General features: G+C 38.2%; 1 protein-coding gene across 3 annotated transcripts in view; it reads right to left on the bottom strand.

Annotated features, from left to right (window-relative positions):
- BBX (BBX high mobility group box domain containing) overlaps nt 1-22,120 on the bottom strand; it is a 289,089-nt gene that overhangs the window by 161,895 nt on the left and 105,074 nt on the right. For all 3 annotated transcript variants that reach the window (XM_036448441.2, XM_036448442.2, XM_045584016.1), the window contains one exon: nt 9,074-9,147. The gene's annotated coding sequence lies outside the window, so the exon portion shown is untranslated. The remainder of the gene's footprint in view (nt 1-9,073; nt 9,148-22,120) is intronic.

Consider the following 22,120-nt stretch of genomic DNA (forward strand, 5'->3'; position numbering starts at 1 on the left):
CTCACACCTAACAGATTGGCTACTATCAATAAATCAACAAATGAGAAGTGCTATAGAGAAAAGGGAACATTAGTACTCTGCTGATAAGAATACATATTGGTGTAGCTACTATGGCAAACCAAAAAAATTAAATATATAACTTCCATTTAAACCAGTGATCCCTCCTCTAAGAATATATCATGCCCTGACCTGTTTGGCTCAGTGGATAGTGTGTCTACCTGCGGACTGAAGGGTCCTAGGTTCGAATTTGGTCAAGGACATGTACCTTGGTTGCAGTCACATCCCCAGTTGGGAGTTTACAGGAGGCAGCTTATCAATGTTTCTAACTCTCTATCCCTCTCCCTTCCTCTCTGTAAAAAAAATCAATATATATATATATATTTAAAAAAAATACATATATATATCTTAAGAAACCTGAAACAAAAATCAGAAAGAATATATGCACCCCTATGTTCATAGCAGCACAATTTACAATAGTTAAGATCTGGAAACTGCCCAAGTGCCCATCATTAGATGAGTGGATAAAAAGCTGTGATATATTTATACCACGGAATACTATGCAGCAGTAAAAAAGATGAATTTCTTACCCTTTGAGAAGCATGGAGGGACTTGGAGAGTATTATGCTGAGTAAACTAAGTCAGTCAGGGGAAGATAAGTATCATATAATCTCACTCATATATGTAATCAGATGAACAAAATAGAACCAGAGACAAAAGCATGGAACAACTGTCAAATATCAGAGAAGGTGAGGGTGGGTGGAAAGAGATTAACCAAAGAACTTATATGCATATATGTTTAATCCATGGTCACAGACAATAGTGTGGTGAAGGCTTGAGGCGCGGGGGGGGGGGGGGGGGGGGGGGCTGATGCAGGCGAGAAGGGATCAATAGGGGGGGGAAGGAGTCATTTGTAATACTTTCAACAATAAAGTTAAATTAAAAATAATAATAATTTTGCCCTGAGAGTTGGCAAAAGATGTACTTGATTTTTGTGAGTTGGATATCTCAAACCAAGTATTTTGAGATATAGCGTTTAACCTTCATAACTTCTTACCTAGAATTCCTAAAGCCTCCAAATCAATCTTTAACATGCCTGCCTCTTTACCTTTCCAATCCATCCCTCCCATCTATATAGTCTGCTTAGAAATTTTCAGTGGTTCTTCTATCTTTGTAATAATGTAATTTCACCCTGACATTCAAGGGCCTCTTTACACCTAGCTTTCCACTAGTTTCCCATTTTATCTTTACATATATTCTATCCAAATGGTAGTGGGGTTTAGTCACCCTCCCAGACTTCTATATTTCTCCTTATGTAGTCTTCCCTGATACTTGTACCTGGAATTTAAGATCTTCCTCAGAACTCTTAATGACATTTGTCTCTTCTTCTCTGCGTAGATTTTTGCCTTCTCTTATATAATGACACTGATATAGTGTCTAATTCATTGTACATAGTAATTCTAGTGGATATTACTAGGTTAAAAAATAGAAAAACAGAAAAAAGATTACTTTATCTTTACACAAAACCTTTTTCCTGTGAGAATAATGCAGGAATCTCAGGTTGTAAAAGGGAATAGAATAGCGCTGAATAGTGCAAACATTCTTACAGGTGGGCAAAAATAGTTTAGAATACTACACAATAAAAGGGTAATATGCAAATCGACCAAACAGCAGAGCAACCGGTGTTATTATGTGCACTGACTACCAGGGGGCAGATGCTCAACGCAGGAGCTTCCCCTTGGTAGTCAGTGCACTCCCACAAGGGGAGCACTGCTCAGGCACAAGCGGGGCTCACAGCTGGAGAGCAAGTGCAGCAAAGGTGGCAGGAGCCTCTCCCACCTCCACATCAGTCAGATATCCTCCAAAGGCTCCCAGAATACAAAAGGGCACAGGCCAAGGGAACTCCTCACCAGAGTTCTGGTTTTAATATATGCTAATAACTAAAAATATATAACTTAAGCATATAAAATCCATGCGTGTTACGGTTAGAATGTTCACATTTTCAACTAGGAAAAGGTAAATAAAACCACAAACACATAATAGACTCATGCTAATAGAGCAACTTTTAGAAGGAAATGAGGTACTCGCATAGAGGGTACTAAATCATCTTTAAAACAGTTTAAAAATGTTAATTATAGAGAGATATATTCAAATCTGATAAACAAGAGTTACTGACACTAGTGACAAAGAAAAACAATTTGTAGTGCATAAACATTTTTAGAAAGTAAATACCTCCACTGAGATAGCATTTTCTGCAGATATACAAAAATACATTTTTTTTTCTAGGACCAATTAATTGTGGAAAGCTAAACCACTGACCAAAAATAAAGGAAAATACAGCTTTTCTAGTTTATGACTAAACTAGAATTGGTTGTTATTTTTTATTTTTATAGCTGTCAGGTTGAGATAATCAATTTATGAAAATAATTCATACTTTAAAATTCATTAAGAATTCACAATATAAGTTCCCTGCTTTGTTACAATAATGATAGTCTTTGATCATAAGAATTTTCTGTTATGCTTAAATAATTTATTTGTTTGGGGTGATAAGTTTGTTAATACCGATAGTATTAAACAAGAATGTTGCTAAAATAATTATAAGCTGTTGAATAATATAAATGGCTTATTTCCTAATATTTTCATGAACTGGAACTTTGATTGGGTTTCAGTCAACTTGCAAAATTAATTGGAGAAAGTATAGCTATAACCAAACTTCTATCACTTATGGTTGTGTAGAAAACATTTTAAGATATCTAGTAATATAAAAAAGTAAATATTATTTCCTAATGATTTAAAGCAAATCCATCCTGAATTCAACTTCCCACATAAAGATGTGCAATTTGAAGCCAAACTTTTTCCTTGTAAACAGACAATAACATGCTTCAAAAGTCAATTTCAAGGAATGGTTTAGCAGCAAAAATGTCACTTCTGACCTACTGTTATTTTTTAGAACAAACGCATTTCTTCGTAGCCCTGCCATGTGCTGGGTTAGCATTGCACCCTCCAGCACTTTTAATCCTCATAACAATCTTACATGGTTGTTATTGCACAATGAAGCTAAGTAATTTTCCCCAAGTCCCATGTCAGTAAACAGCTGAGTTAGATTTAGTCTTATCTTGGGTCCATCTGAGTCCAAAGCCCAGGTTTCTGAGATAAAGTGACAGCTCAAAAAAAAAAAAAAAAAAAAAAAAAAAAAAAAAAAAAAAAAAAATCCACTTAAATTTTCTACAAGAAAACCTCTAAGTTTCTGCCTATACATATTAATCTTAAGGAAGTAATAGTGAGCATTTTGCTGCTGACAATTTAGAGGCAAGAATAAGGGTGTTTATCAGCATTCCAAAGTAAAAGTTCTAAACTACTTTTTGACAGCTACATTAAAAACTTGAATGTGTATGAAATATTTTATTACAACAGAAATAATTGGTAAAATTATCAGGGCCTAAGTCTTCAAAATCAAATTCTATGATTTTGATGATTGGGTAAAACTCATTAAAGAGAGACATAACTGGGACACCTTGACCATTAATAAAACATATTATAACAACCTTATTAGAAAATTTTATCTAAATTCTCTAAAAAGGGAAACTCAGTTACTAATAAAGAAAGGTAACACTTGTTATTTTAAAAATAACAACTAAACTATCCAACCTGAAAATGTGATCATTCTTTAAGGGTTCACTTCACCAAATGAACTGAAAGATGAGCTATAAGCTTCATCAAATGGTAAGACTGACTGACTGCTATAGAGAGTTTTTATTTAAAAAGAAGATAGGGGTTGCTCATTTCAAACTTTTCTCAATTTTCTCTTTTATAATACTAGAGGTCCAGTGAATATAATTTGTGCACTCTGGGTGGTAGGGGGGAATCCCTCAGCCCAGCCAGTGCCCTCTTGCAGTCCGGGAGCCCTTGGGGGATGTCTGATTGATGGCTGAGGCCTTGATCTGCCCAGATTGGGTCTGGGCTGGCCGGACCCCACCTAAGCATGAATTCATGCACTGGGCCTCTAGTCTATTTATAAAAGAGATGGATTGGACCAACTTGAAGAATAATTCACCTCCCAAAATTTCATATATGTGTGAAATTAAACAAATTATTTGTCATTTTAGAAACAGCATAAAGCTTTCCACCATAAGAGATATCATCATGCTGTGCCTGATTCTGAGAGCACAATCAGGCAAAATGTATAGAGAAGTCCTCAAAGGAGTTAAATAATCTAACCCTCATCAGAAAATAGTAATAAAAAGATCTTAAAATAGAAATGTTGATTTTTAAAACCTAATATTAGCTCTATATGGTGAAGAAAATTTCAGTGACACTATCTCCTGTTCTTGTGCCTTGTCTCAAGAATATAATTTGCCCTAGCTGGTTTGGCTCAGTGGATAGAATGTCAGCCTGCAGATTGAAGAGTCTCAGGTTCAATTCTGGTCAATGACAATTCCCAGGTTGCAGGTGCGATCCCCAGTAGGGGGCGTGCACAGGGCAGCCAATCAATGATTTTCTCTCATCGTTTATGTTTTTATCTCTCTCTTCCACTCCGTTCCTCTCTAAAATCAGTAAGTTAAAAAAATTTTTTTAAATATAAAATTTTATTTCTTTGATTCTGACCTAATTAATATTCAAGCTGAAGGCCATATATCCACATTGGGCAATCATTCTTTGTTCAAGACTTCTATAGTCTCAATGGCAAAAAAGTGAATTATTAAATTATAGGATGGGTAATATTCTAAAGGATTTACCCTTTCATTGATAAGGATAAACCCACTTTCAATTTTCAATGGCACTATAGAAGAATACATAGGTTCTTATGCCTTTAGAACAATTTTTTAAAACTCTTAGAGGTAAATGTATGTATGTGTTTATACACCAATATGCAAACATACTCTAGATACACACATTGCTGGATGTTTTAAAGGTGTTTTATAGTGCATTCAAGATTCCTGAATTTTTAACACATTTTACTTTTTTTTTAAGTACTATTTCTTAAGTGCTTCCCATGTGCCAGTATCAGAAAATTTCAGAGAGCTAAATGATTGCCCAAATTCCTTCAATTGAAAAGTTCTAGAACTAGAATTTATGTCTGTTCCTCTGAATATATATACTTATATATGAATGTTCCTTTCCTCTAATCACAAGAAACAATAAGCTATCAAGCAAAACTTTGTTTATATACTCCTAGGTTTTTTACACCATCCTAACCACACAGGCCTAGTAGCAATGTTTTATAATACCTGTGGAGCTAATCAAATCAATATTGGCTCAGGAGTTCTCTTTGTGCCTAGAAATTTTCTGCAAAACTTAGGAGCCAATAAAGCAATGTACAATAAATATGATGTCAGGTGGGGTACCTGAGAAAATTCCCAGTATACAATTGTCTGCATTCTTTCTAGAATGATTCTTGAAAGTGAACTTAAGTGGAGGTATTTGGGTACTATAATCTATTATAGTAAAATTATTATATTCTACAGGAAAAAGCAAAGCACCATTATCTCATTATTTTTGTAATATCAAATTTGACATTTGTCAAAATTATATAACCTATTAAACATAAATAAGAAATTATTATTAGTATCATCATTCCTCCCTTCTCTAATCATGGATGCAAACTAAGGATGGTCCAGTCTATAGTAATTTTAATTCATTTTTAAAACTACTTATAAAAACAGTAATGTAAAAAACCTCACTACAGAGTGGGGGAAAGTCCTAATGTTCAAAACATCAAGAAACTCTTGAATTGTACCAATTCCTCATTCCTTAAAATTTGTCAGTGATAGATAGTGTATCACAGGTCCAAGTGTTCCACATAATAACAGAAGGATTCACAAATACTTTTATGTGTTAAACAGACATATTTACTACAGAGCTTCTTGGAAGCTAAATACACTGTGTGTACTCTGTCTTTCTAGAAGAGTTATAAATGGAATTATTTATATCCTCTCTAATAAAAGAGTAATATGCAAAGTGACCATCACTCCAACACACAAGATGGCAGCCCCCATATGGACACAAGGTGGCCAGCAGGGGAGTAAAGTTGGGAGGGACCAGGCCTGCAGGGGAGGGCAGTTTGGGGTGACCAGGCCAGCAGGAGAGGGCAGTTAGGGGCAACCAGGTTACTGGACCAGCAGAGGAGGGTATTTGGGGGTGACCAGGCCTGCAGGGGAGGGGTTACCAGACCAGCAGAGGAGGGTATTTGGGGGTGACCAGGCCTGCAGGGGAGGGCAGTTAGGGGTGACCAGGCCAGCAGGGGAAGGCAGTTAAGGGCAACCAGGCTGGCAGGAGAGTGCAGTTAGGGGTCATCAGGCTGGCAAGGGAGGACAGTTAGGGGTGACCAGGCTGGCAGGGAAGGGCAGTCAGAGGCAATTGGGTCGGCAGGGGAGCAGTTAGGCATCAATCAGGCTGGCAGGGGAGTGGTTAGGGGGTGATCAGGCTGGCAGGCAGGCAAGTGGTTGTGAGCCACCTGTCCTAAATTGTGCCCACTGGGATCGGGCCTAAATGGGCAGTCAGACATCCTTCAAGGGGTCCCAGATTAGAGAGGGTGCAGGCTGGGCTGCGGGGGACACACCCACCCACCCCAATGCACAAATTTCATGCACCAGGCCTCTAATTATTAGATATTTTAGTAAAAATATGCACTATGCCTTCCTATCAGCCTTTCCTTATCACACCTCTCCTAAAAGGCCATTCTTACGGCATGAGGATTGCCCATGTGACATGGGCAACCCTATGACATGAGGGTTGCCCATGTGACATGTCTTGGCTAAGGAAACATATGAGGTAGTTTCACTTACAAGCAGCAGTTTTAAGAGCCTCCATTCTACTACCATCCCTTTCTCCTTCTGTCACAATATTTGTACTTCCCAAAGAGGCTGTTCCTTCAGCTTTGGTTGAGGAACAAAAAGGACAAGGAGTAGAGTGGCAGCAGACTCATTAGAAACATACACACAGTGAGAAATGTTCACTGCTACAGATGGCTAAGATTTGGGAACTCTTTGGATAATGAAACATAACTTTGTCTAAGCTGAATGATACATAGCTTGTCTTCTAGATTTATTGGACCCTGGCATCCTTTTGTCACAAAAAATTTTCCAGGTTTTGTTTCCTAAATTATTCCTAATTTTGAGTGGTATCTTTTCTATTTCTTAATTAATACTGAATTTAAGACGAACATCTATGGAAGCTGGAAACATATGGTATTAGATAATTGATCTTCTTAAATGTTATCAGCAACTTGAATTTCTGCTTATTGTCAATAAAAATATTTTCTTGAAATAATCTGATTAACATTTAGAAATCAAAGATTAAAAGTCAAGTCTGTTGTACTAATGCTGAATAACAATTTAGTTTTCTGAACAGGTCAGATGGTATCCTACTTTATTTTTCATAATGTTTTCAAGTTTAGCAAATTCAGAAACTAATAAAAATTGAATTTTCTTTAAACCTTGTAATGCTCAACTCACTGATTTGTGAGTTGAGCATTGAGAGGTTTAAAGAAAATTCAGTATCAATTTCAAATTTCAAATTGATACTTCAGTATCAATATTCAAATATTCTATAGTATATTTTGCTGATTCAGTAAAACCATAGTCAACTGTATCCTAACTGGCATTCTTGAATCCAGAATGTTTTTCTAACTTAATTTTGTCTTAAAGAATAGCACAGAAATGAGGAAAAATAATAAATAAATCCAAATCTTCTCATTGGCATTAAGATTTTGTTGGGTATTAGAAAGCCCAGTAAAGCCGAGACCGGTTTGGCTCAATGGATAGAGCGTCGACTTGGGGACTGAAGGGTTCCGGGTTCGATTCCGGTCAAGGGCATGTGCCTTGGTTGCGGGCACATCCCCAGTGGGGGGTGTGCAAGAGGCAGCTGATCGATGACTCTCTCTCATCGATGTTTCTAACTCTCTATCTCTCTCCATTCCTCTCTGTACAAAATCAATAAAATATATTTTTTAAAAAAGAAAAAAATAAAATAAAAAAAAGAAAGCCCAGTAAATGTACATTCAAGCTAAATTGTATACATTTTTACTATGTGTACAATCCTATACAATGATGTTCAGAGGAAAGGGTCAGAGGTCTCATATTTAGACTCACATATTAAAAACAATGTTCAATCATATAGTTACTAAAACAAGAAGCTAACACAGATATTCTAGACAGATTTAATAAGCTAACAAATAAAAATACTTAAAAACAGAAAATATTTAAGATTTATTTTCAATTAATGATAATTAAAAAATAAGTTCCCTGAAAATGGAACTAAACTATATTTCCTATATATGTTCATTTTAATTTACATCAAATTCCCCGGTCTTATAAATCATCAATTCAACATAAAGTATTAGGTACCAATAGAGTAATCATACAATTTATTCTCAAATGAGAAGACTGAATACATTAAGTAACTACTATTAAAAGTAATCTTAATATGTTATTGCTATATTTTACCCATTAAAAACTTTTCCTAAAGAAACAACTTTGAAATAACTTATCTATAAGAGGACAGTTGTAGTATTTGTGAGTTTAAGAATTTGGTATAATTTGTCACATGTATGTATTTTGCAATATCAACTTTTTCTTCATTGTGTGATTTTCATCCTCAAAACAATTTCATAATGTTTTTAATAGTTAAAAAAAAAAAAAAAAAAAAAAAAAACACTCCCATAATACATTGACACTGACCACCTAAGGCAGTATAAAAAATAGCTTTCTGGGAAGACAGCAATTTAATATTTAGAAATGTAATTAAATGTAATTTCTAAATATCCAGGACTTAAATAAATCAACTTTTCACCAACAGTACATTACTGTGGAGAAACAAATTAGAGACTCTAAAACAGTTAACTTACATATATTCATGATTTTAAAGAAAAACTTAACTTACTTGATGGAGATTAAAATGTCACTTTTAAAAATATAATGAAATTGACAAGGAACAATAACACAATGATCACCCTTTCCTGATCAATAAGGAAAGGGAATCCATCAGCTAAGAAAAAGCTGAGATCAGCTCTGAGGGCATGTAGTCCTGGGCTGCGTGAGGTAAGTAAGGAAAGTGGCACCTGCAGTGCTGTTCTTACCAGTCAGGCCAAGACTTTCCATTGTGATTTCAATGGAACATCGGAACTCCCAGCTTCCTTGATGCAGCAGGATTCTGTGAGAGAGCCATAGCAAACTGTTAAAATGGTGAGCCACGGAGGCCTTTCAAACAAAGCTAACACGTATTGCCTTTATCAAAATTAATACCCCCTCCCAAAATAAATTAAGGGCCATCAATACCAATTTATTTAAAATCTCTATGTTAACACTATTCATAAAAAAACAGACTTAAGTATTTCTGTCAACTTTAACGAAACAAAACAAAACAAAAGTCATTGAAGTTACTCAAGGGAAATTCTCAGACAAAATACAGAGACAAAGTATTATAGGCAGTCACCTCTCAGCTTTTTGGCTAAAATCAAGTGTAGAATTACAGTCAAATTACATGAAAAACCATGATGTTATACTGGCATCCTGACTAGTTCTTTAAAATTATTTTAAATGACTGGCCCAAACCAACCAGATAGACTATGGTTTGGATATTAATATCTTACAATTTATATTTTATATGTTTTAAAAGATAAGGAGCAGAGCAAGATAATGAGTGCGGAGACACACACAAATAGAGAAAAGCTGGTAATAAAAAATTACATTCTACCTACAAGTGACAGAGCAAAAGGGTGTCCAACAAATTAATAAACATTTTACATTATATTGCAAATATAAACATACACCTAAATTGTATCATTTTTAAGAACTAAGTTCAGTTTCTATGTGAGACATTGATTTAGTTTCTGGGCAGAGGCCACTGCTCCTTTTCTGAGGCAGGTGGGCACCATATCTGAGTCTCTATCAATCTGGCTATCACTGTTTACCCAACCCAAGCTGTTTCTAGGAGATTTTCCATACCAATGGCCTATCTTGGCTCATGCTTCATACTGTCCTTAAATCTTTAAAATAAGCAACAACTGGCCACAGTGAGTTTTGTACCTCTCATTAAATGACCCCAAGCTGGCTCTAGTGACAGTCAGCCTTGGTTTACAGCTTGGCCTCTCCTGGGTACCTCCAAACCCAGCACAAGTAGCAGCCATCTGCAGATAACTTTGTAGCTCATGCAGAGTGGGCCTAAGCAGAGCACAGGTGGTGGCTGACAGTGGTCTGCACCTCCTAGGAGGCCCTAGAGCCAGCACACTGGGTGGACAGCTTCAACCACATTGAAGTACCACTCAACCACCTCCACAAGCATTGCACTCAAGGAAAGGACTGAGCAGGCATCAGAGCCCTACTGTAGTAAGTCCTGCTCCCCATGGGATAGATCCCTGCCTAGGTGATTCTCCACAGTGGTTGTAGCCAATTCTTACAGCCAGTCGGTCTGGGGGATAAATCCCTCCCACTAATGTGGCAACAGCAATCAAGGCTCAACTATAACAGGAGGGTGTACCCAGCCCACATGGAGGTGAGGGAAAAGGAGAGCAGGTGCACCTGGTGTGCCCAGCTTGGGTGAATGGGAGGTTGTGCCACTAAACTCCACAAGATTACTACTACCAAGCCCAGGAGATACAGCAGCTCTACCTAATACACAGAAACAAATGCAGAGAGGCTGCCTAAATGAGAAGATAAGAAATAAACATATCTCAAATGAAAGAACAGATTAAAACTCCAGAAAAAAAAAAGAGAAAAAAACTAAGCAAAATGGGAGGCAAGCAATCTACTAGATGCAGAATTCAAAACACTGGTTATAGGACTCTCATTGAACTTGGAGAGTAGAAGAACCTAGAACTTCAATAGCATAAAAAAAAGATATAGAAACCATAAAGAAGAACCAGTCAGAAATGAAGGACAAACAACTGAAATGAAGAATAATTTACAGGGAATCAACAGTAGAGTAGGTGAAGCTGACTGTGTATCAGTCATTTGGACTATAACGAAGCAAAAAACACCCAGTCAGAAAGGCAAGAAGAAAAAAAGATCCAAAAACATAAGGATAGTGTAAGGAGCCTATGGGACAACATTTGTATCATGAGGGGGCCAGAAAGACAAGAGAGAGAGCAAGAAATTGAAAAATCTATTAAAAAAAAAAAAGTGACAGAAAACTTTCCTAACTTTGATAAAGAAATAGACATACTAGTTCAGGAAGTACAGAGTCCCAAACAAGATGAACCCAAAAAGACCCACACCATGATACATCATAATTAAACGCAAGAGTTAATGACACAGAATCTTAAACACAGGAAGAGAAAAGCAATTAGTTACCTACCAGGAAGCTCCCATAAGGCTGTCAGCTGATTTCTCAGCACAACCTTTGCAGGCCAGAAGGGAGTGGCAAGAAATATTCAAAGTGATGAAAAGGAAGGACCTACAACAAGAATACTCAAAGCAGCAAAGGTATCATTTAGAAATGTTATAATGTCCTTTTTAAAAAGAAGAGCCGAAACCGGTTTGGCTCAGAGGACGGAGAGTCGGCCTGCGGACTGCAGGGTCCCAGGTTCGATTCCGGTCAAGGGCATGTACATTGGTTGTGGGCGCATCCCCGATGGGGGGTGTGCAGGAGGCAGCTGGTCGATGTTTCTCTCTTATCGTTGTTTCTAACTCTCTATACCTCTCTCTTCCTCTCTGTAAAAAATTAATAAAAATATATTTTTTTTAAAAAGAAGTATAAATTGGGGGCCTCTTTCCCCCTCCCCACATGGGAGCCTGTGCTGTGAGATTCTTTCCCTCCCCATGTGGAAGTCTGTACTTGTTCTTCAATAAATTTCTATACAAAAAAAAAAAAAAAAAAAAAAAAGTAAAAATTGGTAGTTACAGCATAGTCATTGGGTTGTAAAGTACAGCATAGGAAATAAAAATCAATAGTATTCTAATAACTACTAGTATCTGTGGTGTCAAATGGGTACAAGATTTATTGGAATGATCACTTAGTAAGATAATAATTACTGGTTGTATACCTGAAATTAATATAATATTGCATTTTGACTGTGATTAAAAATAACAATTTCTTTAAAAATAGAATAAAAATGTAGCCTTCATCAGGTGTCTCAGTTGGTTGGAGCATAATCCTGTACACCAACAATGTTGGAGATTCGATTCCTGGTCAGGCACATAACTAGGTTGTGGGTTTGACCCCCAGTCAGGGCATGTACAGGAGGCAACTGATGGCTGTTTCTCTCTCAGATCAATGTTTCTTTCTCTCTCTCTCTAATCAATTAAAACATATTTTCACCCTAACTGGTTTGGCTCAGTGGATAGAACATCGGCCTATGGACTGAAAGGTCCCAGGTTCAATTCCACTCAAGGGCATATTGTACCCTGGTTGCAAGCATATCCCAATAGGAGGTGTGCAGGAGGCAGCTGATCGATGTTTCTAACTCTCTATCCCTCTCACTTTCTCTCTGTAAAAAAAAATTTTTTAAATGTATTTTTAGAAAAGAAACATATTCTCAGGCAATGATTAAAAAATAAATAAAAAATTAAAACAAAAACAAAAAAAGGTGTCATGATTCATCTGAGTAATCCTATCTAGAGTTAAATGATTCAGTTGTCACCCAGTGCTACTAAAGAAAACAGCAGGAAAGAATGAATATTAAATATTAAATGCTCTCATGTAGCTTCACATGAGATACTACTCATTCATCCATATTTTTTTTTAAAACAAAGGCATGGATGAATGAATAAATTCAGATCATTGAAGCTAACTACAAAGGACACATATGAATACTTTCAAGTTAAATAACTATGTTTTTACTAAGGAATCACGAAGTACAATATATTCTTAATTTAAAAATAGGCAACTAATATTAAAAATGCTGTTGTAAGAAATTATATGTACTATCATATATTCATTTGTGAACTTTTTTCATATAAATCCATAAAAACCAGTATAGAGGAGAATCATTAAAATAAATGGGTAAAAATTGTAAAGTAAAAAATGAATATAAATAACTATCAGGTAAATAAATTGGTATAAACTAAAAACTCAATATAATCCATACTGCCAAAATTGGGAGAGGAGGTTCTACTATTAATTTTAACAGTATGGGTTTAATTATTTTGGATCAAAAATTGGTTTGGTTTTTAATCAAAGAAATGAATAGATGCTATATGATAAATGACATGACATATGCTAATATATCCTACATACTGAATGAACTTCTTTTAAGATCAAAAATAAACTCTCAAATAATCTTCAGGTACCCTTATAGATGATTTGTTTCTACAATCAGATATATATCTCCAAAATGGATCAGAACTATACCTTAGTCTGATTACTATTCAATAATTTATCACCTGTGATGAGTAGGGAAAGAGGAGAGATTGTCTATGCTGTGGCCAATATGTGTTTTAAAATTCTTAGGATAACAAAGAAATCGTGTTGGACTTCAGTGACTAGGAGAGAGAAGCAAGGGAGTCATCCACAGAGCAGGGTTGATTTCAAGGCTGAAGACCCTGCTGAGACAGACTCCCTTTGATAGAAAACTTAGAAACTCCAAATTTAACCTTTTACAAATGCCACATGAGTAGCTTCAGAAATGCTGTTTCAGCATAAGCTGTTCTGCAATTAAGTTACAAGTACTCAGAAAGTATTTTGATTGATGGAAATGGATCGCTGTATGACATGTCAAGAGGGCAGACGTGTTGGGTAACAGGGAAGATGCCTAAAGTGTGAACACAACCCTGCAAAATAGTGATTTGAATGTCCCCTTTGACCAAAGCCAGGGCAGATTTTCACTAGTCTTCTCTGTGTTTTCTGGGTCCCACTTGGACTTCATCTTAACCCCTACTCTCACCATCCATATAGGACCTTGAAATCCTAACTCCCCATGACTTAGTGCCCACTGTCTCATTAAAAACTTGTTCCCTCTTCCTTCACAAAGCCTCTATGTCCTACCCAGGCCGCTGAGTCCCACAGGATGCACAGCTAAGACTGACCTGGCATGGCCCATGATCCCCTCTGAAAAACTTCATGGCAGGTCAGACAGCCACCTCTTAAATATCTATTATTTGCCTCTTACCACAAATAGGTTTTTCAGGTACGCTTATCTTAAAGATCTGGCCTAAGCAACCAATGAAATATTCCAAAAGCAACGGGCTTTCTGGCACAGCTTATACAGTGCCCTTTGAGGTGCTATGTATGAAAAATCTAATAATATTGAAAAAGGTGAGGTGCTACTTCTTACAATGAGGCAGACTCCCAATTAAAGCTAACGTCCAATATAATATTCAAAGTCACATCGTGGCAAAATCCCCTTCTATGCCAACACTGTAGGTTTTGCACCCTGATGTCACAACTACCCAGTTAGTGCAGAAGGGACTCAAAGGCAATCAGGTTGCCCACTTACATGGAATAATATTTAATCCCCATGAATGACTGCTTTTCTGATGTTTTCATCAATTCTCTGGGTAATAAATTATGCTTTAACTAACTCATTTTCATACATAACCCTAATTCAATCAAGCTCAATAAAATTCATTCCAGACCGCAATTATTTGCTAAGGAACAATTACATTCAAATGAAAAAAAGTTGCTGGGCATGATACAAGGCACGGTAAAGATGCTTCTCCATTTATGGAACCAGAAACAACAACAAAAATGGCCAAACAAGAAAGGGAAATAAAACGTTTTCTCATCCTCCTGAAAATAGGTACTCGTGCTTTTCCACCTGAAGAAAACAAAATGGAGCACCCAAGAAAGCAAATTTTAAAATTATTACTTTCAATTTAGGCTATGCTTTGAAAGAGGCTGCATTTCTAATCTAAGAGTCAGCATGACCTCTGAGAGTCAAAACAAGGCCAAGTCCCAAATAACAATCTTAATATCCAATTTTTCACTAGCTGCCTCCATTTCCCCAACAATTAGGTATTCCAATCTCCACTTTACAATGTAGGTTTTCATAAGCATAAAACTGCTTCTTCGCATAAACACAATTCTTACTTGTTCCTCAATTTACTCTTTTATAGACTATATATTTACAAATAAAATTTTAACATATCATATTTATAGTAAAAATAATAATTCTTATTATTTAACTAAAGCCTTCCCTGTCCTGTGTGTATAGAAGGTCCTCACCCACTCCACTATCCTCTATATTTCTTTAATCTCCTCAATTGTAGCATCAGATACATTATACAATAATATGGTACTTAAAATGCATACCAATTATTAATGCAATTCTGATCCACCACAGGGCAAGGAATGTTTTTCCTAGAAATAATAAGATGATAGTCTGGCCTCCTGTCAAATCATTTTCTAAAGTAAAATATCTTCATGTAGATAAAGGTAACAGCAGGGAGATATATATGCATATGTACACACATAGATAGGGTGTCCCAAAAATGTAGACACACACTTTGAATTATAAAGGCAGTGTTTATTAAAATACATTTCATTTTAAAAACTGAGCTATCAACTGTTAATGTATACAATTTTTGGGACACCCTGTATATATATATATATATATATATATATATATATATATATATATATATATATATATATACACACACATACATACACACATAGGCATTATATAGATACACATATGTACATACGCTTTTTAACAAAAGCATTTATTTTTATTCATACTTGATAAGACAGTGACAAAGAAAGCATGAATAAATAAGATAACACTTGTTAAATCACTCACCCTGCCTATCTTTACAGTTAAAGCTTAAATCATAGCTATTTCACAGGAATTTTTGGCCAAGCACCAATCTTTTACCAAAATTACAAATCTTGGCTCTACAGAATGAAAACCTCTCAAAAGAAAATGCAAACCTGAAGTGCCTCTCTATTACCTTCCCACCCTCACGGCTGCATTTCCCCATGACCCAGAGTCTTTCAGTTAGGAAACCTTAAACAAAGCAATAAAAGGCAAAACAAGTCTTAAGTGTTCCCTAGATATCCAACAACACACCAAAGTAACTACTAAATCATTCCAGATTTGTCCATCTGTTTGGACTTTCCAGTAAGGTGTTAGAAAGCACTAGCAAGCAGACAGAAAACTCTGGCATTGTTTGTCATGGTCTTAAATTACTCAATACTGACCAATTGAAAAAGTATGCTTTAAAAACTACCTACCGGCCTATTTGTGTCCTGGCCTTGTTTGGCACTCAGAGGTCATGCAAACAGACACAATCTTTTACAGTTTGAGAAATGTATTAAAGAACTACTATGTATTAACAATGCAAAAGGCATTATATGAATTGCTGTTTTCTGGAAGCTGATGGTCTAGTTAGGTAGTTAAATATATACATACATCTTATTTAATATTAAACAGAAATATATAATGTAAAAATAGTAAGCAAAGAATTTTTCTAAAAGTTGGAATGCACAGGGGAATGTTTATGTAGGAAATGAACAAAGCTGGAACCTGAATCATGGGTGGCAATGGGATGGGGAAGAGAGGACAGAGGATGGTGTTACAGGCATAGGCACAGACAGGATAAGTCAAGCTTCAATACTGGAAAGCAGCTAAAAGGGGGAAAAGGCAGATCTGGTTGAAGTGCAAGGTTCATATCAGAAAATGGAACATGAATTGTGGGTAATGCAACTGGCTCATTTTTTTTCTCTCCATGGCCTCATAAATAGCAAAACACAATTAACAGCAAAGCATACTGACCTTGGGTCCACACCTACATCCACCATGTACTACCCTTCAATTGTGAGCCAATTGCTGACATTTCCTGAAAAATTGGGCTAACAATTCGTACACTCTAAAGTAGGGGTGTCGAACTCAATCAGAGAAGGGGCCAAAATCTAAAATCCAGCCTAAATCGGGGGCCAAATGGTTTACTGAACAGTCATAAACTGTCATTGTGATGGAAACGCAGCGGAGTGCAGTGATGACAGCGAGGTGCGGGCCACATTGCAAGGCCTGGCGGGACGGATTTGGCCCACAGGCCTTGTGTTTGACACATGTGCTCTAAAGGGTGCCTCAGATTATCAGAAGATACACTCAGTGGACAGATTACTGGGACCACCCATCAGTACTTTGTTGGGCCATCTTTTTGCCTTCAATACTGTGGCAATTCTTCTTGGCATTAACTCCATGAGATGTTGAAAGGTGATGCTAGGAGTATGACACCATGCCTGATGAATAGCACTGTCCAGTACTGTGAGATTTGATGGCTGTGGAACCAGCTGCCTGATGGCTTTTTTAACTTCGTCCCACAAATGCTCAATAGTTTGAGATCTGGTGATTGTGGGGGCTACCTAAGCAAGGTAAAGTCTCCCTCATGTTCTTGAAACCACTCCTGCACAATACGAGCACCATGGCATGGAGCGTTGTCTTGTTGGAAGAAGCCATCTCCATTGGGATACGCCATCAACGTGATAGGATGAACTTGATCAGCAATGATACTTAGGTATATTGTGCTATTCAGACTTTATTTTACACAAATTAAAGGGCCCAAATCATGCCAGGCAAACATGCCCCAAACCATAACACTGCCCCCACCAGCTTGAAGGGTTGTCCTCATGCACGTGGGGTGCATGCTTTCATGCTGTTTCTGAGAAATTCTCACTCTGCCATCTGCATGATGCAACTGGAAACATGATTCATCGGACCACATGACTTTTTTCCAATGCTCAACTGTCCAATCCTTCTGTTCCTGTGTGGATTGGAGACATTTTATCTTGGTAACTGCAGACAGCAAAGGTGTTAGAACAGGCCTTTGGCTTCCATATCCCATACGATGCAGTGTATGGCTAATTTGCCTACAAACATCAGGTGGTCATAATAATCTGGCCACTCAGTGTATTTTAAATACAAAAGGCTTGGTTTACAGTAAATGCTTAATAACTGTTAATACTCTTACTGGAGTTAAAGTTAAGTGACAGAAAAACATTTAATAAAGCATATCACACCTGTCAGAATGGCTATCATCAACAAGTGAACAAATGACAAGAGCAGGAGAGGATGTAGAGAAAATGAAAGCCTCATGCACCGCCAGTGGGAATGCAGACTGGTGCAGCCACTGTAGAAAACAGTATGGGGTTTCCTCAAAAAACTAAAAATGGAACTTCCATTTCAGTCAGTGCTCCCAATTCTAGGAATATATCTCAAGAAACTAGAAACACCAATCAGAAAGGATGTATGCACCCCTTTGTGAATGTTCATAGCAGCACAATTTACCATAGCTATGATAAGATTTGGAAACAGCCTAAGTGCCCGTCAGCAAATGAATGGATTAGAAAACTGTGGTACATCTACACAATGGAATACTATGCTGCTATAAAAAGGAAGGAACTCCTACCATTTGCAACGGCATGGATGGAACTGGAGAGCATTATACTAAGTGAAGTCAGTCAGTTGGAGAAAGATAAATATCACATGATCTCACTCATTTGTGGAATATAATGAACAACATAAACTGATGATGTCACTCATTTGTGGACTATAATGAACATCAAAAACAGATCCAGAGACAGAAAAGCATAGATCATACCGTCAAACCTCAGAGGGAAGGCAGGAGAGGGGGGGGTATGGGAGAGAGATCAACCAAAGGACTTGTATGCATGCATATAGTAGTAAGCATAACCAATGGACATAGACAACAAGGGAACGGGGACATGAGTGGGGGTTTGTGGGACGGAGGGCAATGGGGGCATAAGGACACATATGTAATACTAGAGGCTCAGTGCACAGAATTCGTGCCTAGTGTGTGTGTGTGTGGGGGGGGGGGGGGGTTTGATGTCCCCCAGCCTAGCCTGCACCCTCTCCAATCTGGGACCTCTCACAATTCAGGACTGTTGGCTCCCAACTACTCAGCTGCCTGCCTTTCTGATTGCCCCTAACCACTTCTGCCTGCCAGCCTGATCACCCTCTAACCACTGCCTTGCCAGCCTGACTGATGCCTAACTGCTCCCCTGTCAGCATGTTTGCCCCTAACTATCCTCCCCTGTAGGCCTGGTCACCCATAACTGCCCTCCCCTGCAGACCTGCTCCCCACAACTGCTCTCCCCTGCAGGCCTGGGTCCCTCCCAACTGCCCTTCCCTGCAGGCCATCTTGTGTCCACATGGGGACGGAATCTTTGACCACATGGGGGCAGCCATCTTGTGTGTTGAAGTGATGGTCAATCTGCATATTACTCTTTTATTAGATAGGACAGAGGCCTGGTGCATGGGTAGGGGCAGCTGGTTTTCCCTGAAGGGTGCCCCAGATCAGGGTGGGGGCGGCCTATGTGAGGGGCCTGTGGTGGTTTGCATGCCGGCCACGCCCCATGGAGACCCAAGCAGCAGCCCTGGTATCTGGGGTTTATTTATCTTTTACAATTGAAATTTTGTAGCCTAGAGCAAAGCAAAGCCTTCTGCTTGCTTGGTGTAGGCAGTCATTTCTGTTGGAATTTATTTACCTTCTATACTTGAAACTTCATAGCCTTACGTGGAGGCCTGGGCTGTGGGAAAATTTGGCTTCCTCCATGGGGGGGTAGGGGGGGAGACACACACGCAACTCTAGCCTCCTACTCTTCCCAGATCTGTGGCTGCCACCATTTCTGTTTGGATTTATGTGTCTTCTATCATTGAAACTTTGCAGCCTTGAGTAGGCCAGCAAGGGCAGGCAGAAAGCTTGGCTTCCTCCAATGCCAGGGAAACCCAAGCCTCCCTCCTACTATCTGTGGCTATAGCCATCTTGGTTGGGTTTATTTGCATATTCACTCCTGATTGGCTGGCGGGCATGGCTTGTGGGTATAGTGGAGTGATGGTTAATTTGCATATTACTCTTTTATTAGATAGGATGTTATTCAGTATAGAAAAAAATGTCCTAAAGGTACATTGGGCCCTAACCAAGTTTGGGTCAGTGAATAGAAGGTCAGCCTGTGGACTAAAGGGTCCCAGGTTTGATTCTGGTCAAGGGCATGTACCTTGCTTGCAGACACATCCCCAGTAGGGGTGTGCAAGAGGCAGCTGATCGATGTTTCTCTCCCATCAATGTTTCTAACTCTCTATAATCTCTCCCTTCCTCTCTCTGTTAAAAAATCAATAAAAATATATATTTTTTAAAAGGTACATTGGGAACACATTGAAGTTTGCCTTGAATATTCTTAGCATTTGGATAAGTGAATTGCAACTTTAAATGGTGTTTCACTGTTTTAATGTAGGTGGTTTTAACATGTTTAATTCTTACAGTCTGAGAAGCCATTTCTTACTCCTACCAATTTCAAGGTGCATTAGATAATTTGATAATATGGATATTTTACTATAATGCTTATTAGCCATAATATTGTTGTTTCAGGGACCATACTGCAACCATGAATTTCTGCAGTTTCCATAAGTAGAGGTGGGAAATGAGTAGGCATTAGTCTAGTCAGATGGCTTGGCAGGGAGGCTATGAATGACTCTTTTATACTCCTGTTAACTGTATAAATGTGCCTTTGACCTTCTCAGTCAGGGGAAATTGCACATTTAAGGTAGAAGGAGTTTCACTTCCAGGAAGAATATAAAAACATGCTTGCCAGCAGCTACATCAAGGAATACCCAACAAGAAACTGCCAGGTACTTTGGGAAGATTCATTAGTCCCATCAAGCCACTGAGCACTGAGATGGAAAAGGTTAGGATAATCCAGCCCTGTGGGATATCTCACCTATAGGTAGCCAGGGTTAACCCAAGTAAACTCTGGCCTACACATTTTAGGATTAGCCTGTTCCTCCAGAAATAGGTTCTGCAAATGAAACCCACTGGAGGAATGTCAAGACTACCTTGTCCTCTGAGGTAAGAAAGGCTTATTTGGCTCCTTTCACATCAGCAAAAATTAACAATATACAGAAAATCTCTCTTATTTAAACTATTTAGTCCAAAATCATTTGATAAAAAAGGAAGTAAAAACATTAGCAATTTATATAGTTTTAACTGGAAAATATTCTGTTCTAAGAAGTAAAAAATACTAGTCTTTCTCTTTTTCCCTTTAGGAAGGTTGCATGGATACACTTAAATATTAACATAAATATAATTTAACTTTTTGTAACATTATTAAAAAACACTTGTATAAAAATCGCATTATCCAGGAAGAATTCCTGTCCTTTTGGGTATGCCTTAAGTATTTCTAGCAAATATCTTAGCAGAAATACTCTTGCTTCAAGTATGTTAACTGTAAGAATCCTATATAGCCGAGACCGGTTTGGCTCAATGGATAGAGCGTCGGCTTGGGGACTGAGGGACCCGGGTTCGATTCCGGTCAAGGGCATGTATCTTGGCTGCGGGCATATCCCCAGTAGGGGGTGTGCAAGAGGCAGCTGATCGATGACTCTCTCTCATCGATGTTTCTAGCTCTCTATCTCTCTCCCTTCCTCTCTGTACAAAATCAATAAAATATATTTAAAAAAAAAAAAAAAAGAATCCTATATAATAAAAGCCTACTATGCAAATTGACTGAATTGAGAAATTACGCAGAATGACTGGTAGCTGTGATGTGCACTGATCCCCAGGGGCAGACACTCAACAAAGGAGCGGCCCCCAGCCCACAGGCCCAGACTGGAGGCAGTGGTGGAGATCAGGGGGCAAGGCTGGCGAGTGGGTGGAGCCAGGCCAGCCAAGGCAGGTGCCAGGATGGCCTCCTAGCCGATCGCCTCACTGGTTGTCAAAAAGAGCTAGGCAACTGGCAGTGGCAGCAGGAGGCGAAGCCCACGAGTGGGTGGCACCAGGCCAGCCAAGGTGGGTGCCAGTGGTGGCCCCAAAATTGCCCCGTCAGCTGTCCCACTCATCAGCCCTGATCACTGGCCAGGCCTAGGGACCCTTCCTGTGGACTAATTTTATGCACCAGGCTCCTAATATGATATATCTTTCAGAACCTACAAAACAGCTACAAGTCATCTAAATTTCATTGTATAAGATTCCAAAAAATACAGGTTCTCTCCCATGAACACTCAACTACTCAACAAAGAGTCTCAACAAACACACAGAAATGTGTGACATGAACATTTAAAATTAGAAGAAAAGCAGTATAGAACTGGTTATAAGCAAAACTAAAGCTGGTGTTTGGTGTCCTCAAACTTTCTTCACAAGTCTTCTCCCTTTCCCCAGAGACTCTTCATATCACCCCAGCCAGTTAGTTTCACCCCACCATCCTCCATATCAAAGACAACTTTTAAAAT

This window comes from Pipistrellus kuhlii, unplaced genomic scaffold (genome assembly GCF_014108245.1).
Source record: "Pipistrellus kuhlii isolate mPipKuh1 unplaced genomic scaffold, mPipKuh1.p scaffold_m20_p_2, whole genome shotgun sequence".
In the NCBI taxonomy this organism is placed as follows: Eukaryota; Metazoa; Chordata; class Mammalia; order Chiroptera; family Vespertilionidae; genus Pipistrellus; species Pipistrellus kuhlii.